The sequence below is a fragment of the Zea mays genome, chromosome 9, assembly GCF_902167145.1.
Source record: "Zea mays cultivar B73 chromosome 9, Zm-B73-REFERENCE-NAM-5.0, whole genome shotgun sequence".
In the NCBI taxonomy this organism is placed as follows: domain Eukaryota; kingdom Viridiplantae; phylum Streptophyta; class Magnoliopsida; order Poales; family Poaceae; genus Zea; species Zea mays.
Window position 1 is genome coordinate 15,369,744 of NC_050104.1, and position 10,868 is coordinate 15,380,611.

At 43.5% G+C, this 10,868-nt stretch overlaps 1 pseudogene across 1 annotated transcript; it reads left to right on the plus strand.

Annotated features, from left to right (window-relative positions):
• Positions 1-3,439: 3,439 nt before the first annotated feature.
• Positions 3,440-4,891, plus strand: LOC103637986 (uncharacterized; annotated as a pseudogene). Its single transcript, NR_157378.1, has 3 exons — positions 3,440-3,576; positions 4,067-4,168; positions 4,352-4,891. The product of NR_157378.1 is annotated as an uncharacterized protein (transcript).
• Positions 4,892-10,868: the final 5,977 nt, after the last annotated feature.

The following is a 10,868-nucleotide window of genomic DNA, read 5'->3' on the forward strand; positions in this document are numbered from 1 at the left end:
CCTAGGGCCGGTTCAACCGCCCTAGGGCCGGTTCAACCGCCCCCCCCCCTCTGTTTTTTATTTTTTTTTATTTTATTTTATTTACTTTCTGTGATCATAATTACTGTATTTTAAATAGGCTAATCACTGTTCATGCTATGAGAAAATAGGAAGTTTAATTTAAAATTTCGTTATGTTATTGATTCACGTAGTTAATTGTTTACCCTGTGCAATGTTGATCAACTAAAAGTGATTAGGTTTCCATTAGTAGATATAAATATGTATAACAGAATTATTTTGTTAAAAACCAATTGTAATTGATCGTTAGCGCATAAGATTTAACCCCCTGCGAGACCTTTCCCGTTTCTTTCTAGCCATAACAAATGCGTTATCGAATGTCATACTTGATGCATATTCGCTTTATTTGTTATCTTGTATGGTGTACTGTTCTTTTGTATTAAATATGTGGATGTATGTATGTATGTTTGCGCTCGCATAGAGAACGATCCGGTCGAAGAGCCCGAGGAATTCGCAGGAGAAGCCCCTGAGCAGCAGTCGTTTGGTGGAGGCAAGTGTCCTTTGACCTATCTATGTCCTATTCATTCTTTAATTCACCTCCCGCTTTACACATTTATACCTAAGGATTGACTAGCTTTTGTTATCCATGTCCTTGTTTACCTATTTGGGTCGGATTATTACTACTTAGTCTGATGCTATTGCTCAACTCTAATCAATGAACATGATGTGATTATCTATGATACGCTGTTTTCCCGTTCTTCTTTATGATATACTTGTGGTTTTCAAGGGGACTCGAGCGGTTTCTCGAGTGCCTCTCCGTAAGGACCTGTTCTATGGATGACCGCCCGGGAAAACAGTGCAACCATGAGGGTGGAATGGGGTGCCCTTAGCTGAATAATTAGAGGATCCGGGGTGTAGTTCACTTAGCCGTCGTGCCGTCAATGGGGCTCGGTGTATGCGGCTCGCTCTGCCAAGTTTGGGTTCGCCCCTTGGGGAGGAGTGCGGTGCATTTAGGAAACCTAACGGGTGGCTACAGCCCCGGGGAATCTTTGTAAAGGCTTCGTAGTGATGCCCTGCTGGATCACCTTGGTAGTGATCAATGGAGAGTCATGATCTCCGGGCAGAATGGGAATCACGGCTTGTGGGTAAAGTGCACAACCTCTGCAGAGTGTTATGAAACTGATATATCAGCCGTGCTCGCGGTTATGAGCGGCCAAGGGAGCTCCAATGATTAGTGGTACTTGATCAGAGACATTGTGGTACAGGTGGTTATGAGATTGATGGTTCTGGTTATGATTATGGTGCTGGTAAGTGGTATTCTTTCCGTTTGGAAAGGGTACATCGGGTTAATAACTTGGGTTAATGTTAAAACCTGGCTTTCTACTAGTAAGTAATAACCTGACCAACTAAAAGCAACTGCTTGACTTATCCCCACATAAAGCTAGTCCACTACAGCCAAACAGGATACTTGCTGAGTATGTTGATGTGTACTCACCCTTGCTCTACACACCAAACCCCCCCCCAGGTTGTCAGCATTGCAACCACTGCTCAGGCGAAGATGAAGCTGTGGAAGGAGACTTCCAGGAGTTCCAAGATTACGACGAGTTCTAGGTGTGGGTTAGCGGCAACCCCCAGTCGGCTGCCTGTGAAGGCCGCGTTATCTACGTTTCTTTTCCGCACTTTGATTTATTGTAAGAACTATATGGACGTCTCAGACGTATGATGTAATCGATTATTTCCCCTTATTAATACTATTTTGAGCACTGTGTGATGATGTCCATATTATGTAACTGCTGTGTACGTGAATAACTGATCCTGGCACGTACATGGTTCGCATTCGGTTTGCCTTTTTAAAACCGGGTGTGACAATAACCCTTGGACATATTAGAATATATATATTTATACTACTCTATTAAGATCCTAAGCAAGGCGTCCACGCCCCTGCCCGTCCCCGCCCGCGATGCTACTCGCCGAGGCCCGCCACCCGGAACCCTCACCTCAGATGCCCCCACCCCGCGACACCCACACCCCCTCTCCCCAGGCATCGTGATGCCCACCGCCGCACGTGGATAGCCCTTCGTGCTGCACGCCCTCCATGAATCTGGGTTCCGACAACCTCATCACCTCCCTGCTTGCGCCTTGCCACCCTCGACAGATTCACCGTGGGCACGCCGCTTCTATAACAACCCCACATGGGCTAGGGCGAGGGCGACCAACATGGGAATTGTGGAAGCGTGGATGGGGGAGAAGCCCATCCGCACCTTCATAGCCCTTTCCACCCAACACCGGGTGGCGGATCCGCCGCCCTCCTCGCCTCCCTCTCTCGCCCCCTCCCTCCCAACCATCCTCGCTCTCGCGCTCCGCATCCCCCGTAGTCGCACTTGCATCCTATGCCATCACCCATCTTCCATCGCCACTACAACACATGTGATCTTCTATGACGAATTTGCTATGGCACTAATGAGAATCGTCATTAAATCGTCTAGTTTATGACGATTTTGATGAGACATCTAAGTTTAATGACAAAAAATAACTATCACCATTAAAATTGTCATAATTCATTCTAATATTTTTTGTGGCGATGATCTATGACAATATGGGTTCGTCATAAGAATAAATCATCATAGTTTCTTGTACATCATAATTGTGAAAATTGTATAAAAAGCCCATTCGTCGTTGATAGGTGATATAATTCTTTTAAATGAAATTACATATAATTGATGTAACAAGTGGTCCACCATCAAGAGTAAATGGGTTTTGCATGACTTGTTTATTAATGTAGCACATTAAATGTTTTTTTGGTTTTCCATTTATTTTAGCCGAAGAACGGGGGGTTTCCATTTAATGGGTTCTGCATAATATATAATTAAATGTTTGGTTAGAATGACAAAATTTTAGCCCTGTCAAATTAGACGATTGAATACTAGTTAGAGGTGAGACGAGTCTTTTAAGTCTAATTAGCCCATAATTTAATCATGCGATGATACAATAAATATTTGTTAGTCGTGTATTAATTAGGCTTAAAAAATTTGCCGCGTCGTTCAGTCTTTTGTTATGTAATTAATTTTGTAATTTGACTATATTTAATAAACATAATAAATATTTAAACATACGAAGTGACATAGGCTAAATTTTAGCCCCTGGAATTAAACACGGTATAATTAAACATCTCTTAGGACCCGAGAGACAAACCATATAACCGTTTGATTTTTTATAAAACAGGGCCAACTTCTTGTAATAGAATTATTTAAAATAATATAAAGAATCCAATTGCCAAACCAAGATCGAACCCATGAATTTGCTGCTATGTTCTAAAAAAGGGCCCCTCAAAAAATTCACTCTGCCAATCGTGCCTACACACGAGCGGCCCAATTGCTTTGCTGCTACATGAGCGGTTCCACAAAATCCTCCACGCTCAGAGCTCAGCATATTACGTTTCCATTTTTCCTCCCATCTTTCCTAACTACTTCGCCTCTCCATCCTGGCGGCGACTCACGACCTCCCCATCAACTTCTCCGTCTAGGACAAAGATGGCTCCAGGGGGGAAGGGATCACGATGCAGAATGGAACTCTCAGCAGGTAATTTCATCTCAATCGCTCTCAACTTTTATGGGTTCCAATGCATAAAAACTTGAGGACCCAAGTTTGCTAGCATCGCAGCATGGATATTTTGCGTGTGTTCTGTGTTCCATATTTGAGCACGTATCAATCAATCAACCCTACCCAGGTTCTTCAATAAAGATTAGAAATTCCAGATGGGTAGGACATGGACTTTCGCCCAAATTTTGACATGGATCTGCACAATTGCACATCAGCCGACAATATGCAAAAAGAAAGAAAGAAAATGAAAACCTAGTGTTTTTTTTTTCAAAATTTAGTGTCTAATGGGAACAAACTTGTATTTCATTTCACTCTGTAAATGCAACAGGATACATTCTCCCACATACAGGCCATTCAAACCTTTTGACAAGATTATAGGATATAATCTTTGAGATTAGCTTGGAATTTTGCTGCTAGTTATCCTCAAATCATGTCATATTGAATTTGTTGTTCATTATTTGAAGTGTAGAGAGATTCCTGCAAATAAAGTTAGGACTACATCGCCAGTGTCATTATGACTGATGATCAATGGAGGGATTTGGTACAAATGTGGTCTACCCCAAACCATAAGGTATTTGTGATCAAGCTCATCTTCACCCCTCTACATAAATAATAGTTTCATCCATTTTCATGTGACATATGAGTTGGTAGTATTGTTTAACTTCACTCAATAATAATGCAACCCAAGACGTAATTGTTTAAGTATGTTGTATGCTTGCCAATCATCCTCTAAAAGTAATCTATTGTTGTTTAGGAATTATGTTGAAAAGTTTAGCTCCCTGTAAAGTATTCTACAGAAGTTGTTTCCAATGTGGTGTTGGTTTCAAGTAAATTTCTTCGCAATGCTGGTCTTGTGTCCTCCAAGAGAAGCAACATAAGGACAGTTTCAACAATGATGCAAGAGATTTAGTCTCAATTGGACACTGAGAGACAAGAAAAGATGGACTTTGAGAAGAAATGAAAACCTTAAAGGCCAAGTCACAAGCATCCGAGGCAACCATTGCTAATCAATCTACTGAAATTGCAGATTTGAAGAAGTCCTTAGCAGAAAATACCAGTATTCTTCGACAAAGATTAAGTATCAGTCGTAGTCAGATGACTCCTTAAGTATGCTTGCCAAGGTGTTGGTGTCAACCATCCTGAAGATCCATCTCACAGAACTTTGCACCTCTTTTTATCCTTATGCTTGTTGTATAGAACTACAACTTCTGGCTATTATATGTGTTCTCTTAATATTTGTTAGGTTAAAGGATTATGAACCATGTTCTTTTATGTGATTGACATATTATGCTTGAAATATATGTGGATGTTGGAAAAAAATTGTCACTTTGTATGATTGTGAAATATATGCATTATGTTTTGGATGGTTGTGGGCCTCAATGTATTTAGTAATGAATTAAAATATATCACAATATGATTGCAACTAGGGTTGGGTAAAAAACCCGAACCCAAAATAGCTGAACCCGAATCCGAAATACCCGAAACCCGAATTTCGTTCGGTAATTTTGGGTAGCAACTTGCAAAACCCGAATTTATTTCGGGTAATTCGGGTATCATAGTTGGGTACCCAAAATACCTGAACTTTCATGTGTCATGTACTCGTATCATTCTTAATTAATAATTTGTACATCTATAATTATATGTAAGTGTGCATGACTTGTGATTGTAGATTGCTTGAGTTTTTATGTCCATGTATATCATTATTCAAACTGTATTTTGATACTAATTTAATACGATGCATGTGTTTTTATGAAGCTGACACAACAGTTCGGGTAGTTCGGGAATACCCGAACCCAAAATTCCGGGTATTGTGAAACCCGTTGTAATTTCGAGTATCGATTCTCAAAATCCGAAATTTTAAATACCAGAACTACCCGACCTGAAAAATTTCGGGTAACCTGAATGCCCACCCCTAATTGCCATGTCATCTGCCACACAAGTTTTTTTTGACAATAAGTTTCGTCATAGTTTATTTGACATGTCATCTGCCACATCATCCATTTTATCACGAAATTTATTGTCACGAAGTTATGGCCACATCAGCATCCATGTAAGCGTATTTATGACAAATATATCCGTCATAAAACTTTGCCACGTCACTTGCCACATCATATCGCCACGTCCTCGTCCACAAGGTCCATTGCTACACTTAATGACATTTTCCCCTTATTTATGACGATTTGGAGCGTCATAGATGTAATGACGAAAATGGTGGTCGTCATTAAATCTATGATATTTCTCAACCATTTGTCAGAGAAGTTAATTTAACACGGCACTTTTATGACGACAGTGTTTTTGTCATAAAGTCATCACATACACTTATGTTATGACAAAAATACTATTGTTTGTGGCATAATCTAGACTAGTGTCTAACGCACGCTTTGCGCGCGAGGTGAGGTTTTTACGATCTTATCGAAATGTATATAAAAAGAAGAGATGTCAAACTGAGTATCTAACGGAATTTATATAAGCTTAGTATTAGTTCAAAGTTGTATTTCATGTTGCAGCTATCATTTATTTCGAACGTTGTATGAGTAAAAGTATATAGGACCAGATAGTGTTCATATTGTTGTACACAAAGACTAAAAGTATTTAGTACATGGTGCTACAAATGGTATATGTAGTTTGTAAATATATGTATATGTATAAGATAGACTTACATTTTTTTAAAAGGCTACTCATTAAGACCGTTGATGGTGTGTCAAAAAAATGTTGATGGTTGACTGAAACTAATTTTTCCTAGACTGAACTCGGGAAATGGAAGGAAGCCAAAGTCTCCAACTTAAAATTTGCAACTCAGTTCTAAATTATCCAAATTATGTTTGCAGCCTTCGTCTCTTAAAAAAATATGGATCCGAACTTTTATATAGATAAATTCATATTGTTTGCCCTTCAGGTTTATATCCTGATAAGAATAAAAGGTTATATTTGCAGCCTTTGTCTTCATCTGTGTTAACAAAAATCTAGACTTTTGCACGGATAAATAAGGTTTGCCCTATAGGGCCAGTTCTTTCTCCTTTCTGCAGGTTACATGGCCTGACATTCACTAAAATAATGGAAAGCAAATTATAAAAAAGACCTTGACATAAAGTACAAATCGTTATATAAGAATCATAGAATAACAACGACAATCAAATTATTTTAAAAAAACTTCGCATAATGTACAAATGTTAAATAAGATTCGTAGAATGGAACATTAATTAAAAGAGCTTCACATGATGCACAAACATTAAATAAAAATCATAGAAAGTTGACGCACAACGACTACTGCCCGGAGCTGCACGTTGTCACCAAGAAGCACGTGTGCGGCGGCCTGCCACGTGATGAGATCTGGCGGAACGGGGATGGAAAGACGGACGACAGTAGCAAGTTGCACGCCGATGTGTGCACGAGGCGAGGAAGCACGATCCTGTGGCCCGCTGAGAAATGGCTGCGCACGGGACGGGAGGGGCGGACGACGGTAGTAGGTGAGACGCCAACGGCCAGAAGGAGCGAGCGAGGCAAGGTGAATAGACGGCGCAGGACACGGATGGGCGAACAGTGGGAGTAAGTGGCACGCCGACTACCGGACGGTGCGTGACGGATATTCTGACCATCAAATCGGCGTTCGACAAGGTCAATGCCAAGACCTCCGTGACTTCGGAAAGGGAATATGAGAAGGGATAACAGAGGGAGAGGGTGGGAGCATTGAGTGTTACCTTCAGAAGGAAGAAACTGGAATAGGAAGCGATGGAGGAAGAAAGCAACGAAGAAACCGGAATAGGAAGCAATGGAGGAAGAAAGCAACGACAACGCGAGGCTGCCTGCCGTCGTCCGCGGCCTAGGCGATGTCGCCCTCCCGTCACCACTCCTCGCTTCTTCACAGGGCAGAGCTTTCCAGAGGACTCAGGATAGGCATACTAGGAGTGGGAGCAGCCAGATCAAATCCAACGGTAGGTTCGCGAGAAGTCGAGAACAAAAGAAGTTCCTGTTCTGTGGAAAAGCCAAAAGGGAGGACCATGGGCCTGTTTGGTTCAGCTTTTTTCTGACCAGCTTTTCTGAAAATCTGGCTGTGGGGAGAATCTGAGTATCATTACGATTACGTGTGGAGAAAGATAAAGTTGTCCATGGGACTCAGGATCTATAAAATGACGGATTACTACTTCTGCGACGACTCAACCGATTATATGCTTATGTTGATTTTGAATGGTTTTTAACCAAACGAATTTTATAGAAGCTGGCTGAAAAGCTGAGTGTTTGATAGTCCGCAGCAGCTTTTGGTGGCCAGAAGCTGCGAAAAGCCGAAACAAACAGGGGCATACTGCATGCTGCGCCGTTGGATGAGGAGCTTGCGTTCAAAATAAAAAACGCTGTCGTGGACGCATCTAGGAGCCGATTTCGAACGAGCTTTAATATATGGTTGGTTCTCTTCTGAGACGTTCAAGTCTAGCAGTAGTGGCTTCTGATATTTGCTTGAGAGCTGATGTATCCAGCAGAGTCGATTACGGTGTTTTGTAAAACTTTATAATTATATGATTTCTTATGAGCAGACATCAGTCTTCCTTTCTCTATAAACAAAACAAATAGAAGTATAGAACCAATAAATACTACTTTAGCTCCAGAGACACCGCCAGCACAACTATAGACTATAGACTACACATTTATATTTTCAAACTAAAACCAACTCTAGAAGTGTACCACCTGATTTTATGCCATGCAATTGAAAACAGATGAACACAAAACTGATGCCACAGAAAATTAGCAATGCAATTATATAATCAAATATCTCCAACAGCAGAGCTTCATGGTGGCCAAGATAGATCCTTGCCTTTTCATTCAGACTGGAAAAACAGTGACGTATTCACATTCCAGCTCACAGATACTAGCTAAAAGGGTAGCTGTATCACTCTACGTGCAAAGGAATAATACACAGTACATCAAATTTGCCTCTTCCTAATTCTTGGTCAAGTTTCACCATCAAATATCTTGGGAACTCGGAACTGAAATTGCATCCAGACTCTGTTAAATCTATCTTAAATTGTTACATGTACTGCTGTAAAATCTACGTCAATTCTCTAACAATGCAAGACCTGCAACTACATTAGTAGCAATCTAATCGACCTCCATTCATCTACCGTTACCAAAATAAACAGGAGAGCATAAAAAACATTAGTCTCCAGTTTCCACTTCAATTGAGTCTTTAAATCTACTTACCTGGAGGCGGCTGTTTGCTCCCCTCTTTCCCACGACGATCGAGTACACCGAGGGCCTCCGTCCCTTCCTCTGGCTCGGCAACCCTGTGCCTCAGAAAATCTGGTGGTCCCGAGACATCAGCGAAGGCCTCCAGCGCGGAGGGCAGCAAGGAGCCCCCGTCGCTGCCGCCGACATCTCCCCCCCTTAGGGTTTGGTCGGCGGCGGAGCTTGGGGGGCGGCTTTGGAGGAGCGGACTCCTCGACTTCGTCCGATCCGGCTTCCTCGGCTGACGAATCACCAGACTCGCTCAGCTCGGTGCCAGCGGCGGCGCCGGCGGCGGGATCGTCGTCGTCCTCAGCGAAGTAGCCCTGGAGAAGCGTTAAGCTCATTGTGTGGGTTATTTTCTGGTTGTTTCCGTTCGGGTCAACTGCCTGCAAATCTAGTATAGCAATTTCATGCCCCGAGGAGAGGGAGGAAAGGTGGGACACAGGCGCCGGCATTGCAGGCTGCCACCACGACTGCTAGCCACGGCTCGGGACGTAACCCGTCGGATGGAGAACCTTCGTCGCGTCACGGATTGGAGAGGCTGCGCGGGGCCATGGCCATCGTCTGGAAGCTTCGCGAGACGGAGGGGGTGAAAGGCTTCACGGACCATCGGTGTCCGATCGGACGGCTGAAAAATATAGAATGACGTGGATAGGCTAGTTGCGCTGATTTCTGTTCGGCTTTAAAGATAAAGAAATGTCATAGAAGGTCACATGTGTTGTAGTGCACCCGTCCGCGCCTGCCTTGAGCCGTTGGGCATCTAGATGGCGCTCCTCGATGATGTTGTGGCATCTAGTGAGGCCCTCCTCCACGCTACCACCTCCGTGCTCCTCTCCCGCACCGACTACGATGATGTCGTCACCGAGCGCACCATCATGGACTCCTAAAGCAACCTTGGATGGGCTAGGGCGGGAGTGAGGGCGACCAACATGGGGATTGTGGAGGCGTGGATGCGGGAGAAGCCCATCCGCATCTTCCTAGCCTTACTTGCCCAACACCGGACAGCGACAGCCGTCTTCCTTGCCTCCCCTCTGCCACTGCAGTCATCGACGACAAGGGCGGTGGCGATGGGAGCATCCTACAGCTTTCCTTCGTCGCCAACTTTGTCATCTCTCACCGCTCAAGGTAGTTTCTTCATTGATAAGGCTAGCGATTGGCTATAGAAGTTAGATGTGAGCTATCCACTGATTATTCAAAGAATACGCACGAATGTTTTTGTGATCGTGATTGGTGTAAGTAGAGGGACTCTAACTCTCATCAAGAGGATGACACTATGAGTTGGGGCAATTTTTCTGTTTATTTCCTCAAACACTACACAATGCCATACCCATCTAAGGGTTGGAGACCCATATTTATAGCCTTAGAGGCTGCACTACCACACCTTCTCACACACACTACACAACAGGATTGTCCTCTAGATGCTAAAGAGACTATAGAGTACAGTCAAAAGCGACTGTTGTCCTCTAGATGCTAAAGAGACTACAGAGGACAGTCAAAAAGCGACTGCTGTCCTCTAGATGCTAAAGAGACTACAGAGGACAATCAAGTTGTCCTCTAGATGCTAAAGGACTATAGAGGACAGTCAAAAGCGACTGCTGTCCTCTAGATGCTCAAGACTTATTCCATCATTCTCCCCCTAAGTCTTGGGCGTCGTCTTGTGAGAAAGTTGGGCCATCCCGGACCTGGAGCAAAGCTCAACAAACTTGATCTTCCCAAGGGGCTTAGTGAGCAGGTCTGCAAGCTGATCCTTGGTGTTGATGTAGCGCGCCTTGATGCTCCCTTCTGCCAAGCAGTCTCGGATGAAGTGGTATCTCAGCCGGATGTGCTTGCTCCGTTCATGGAATACGGGGTTCTTGGCCAATGCCAGAGCGGACTGGCTGTCCACCCTAAGTTCCATCGCTCTTGTGTCTCTCCCGAGGAGATCATCGAGCAGTCGAGCCAGCCAGAGCGTCTGAGTCGAAGCAGTGGACGCCGCTATGTACTCGGCCTCGCAGCTGGACATGGCCACCACCTGCTACTTCACCGACTGCCAGCTAATGAGGCACTTGCCGAGG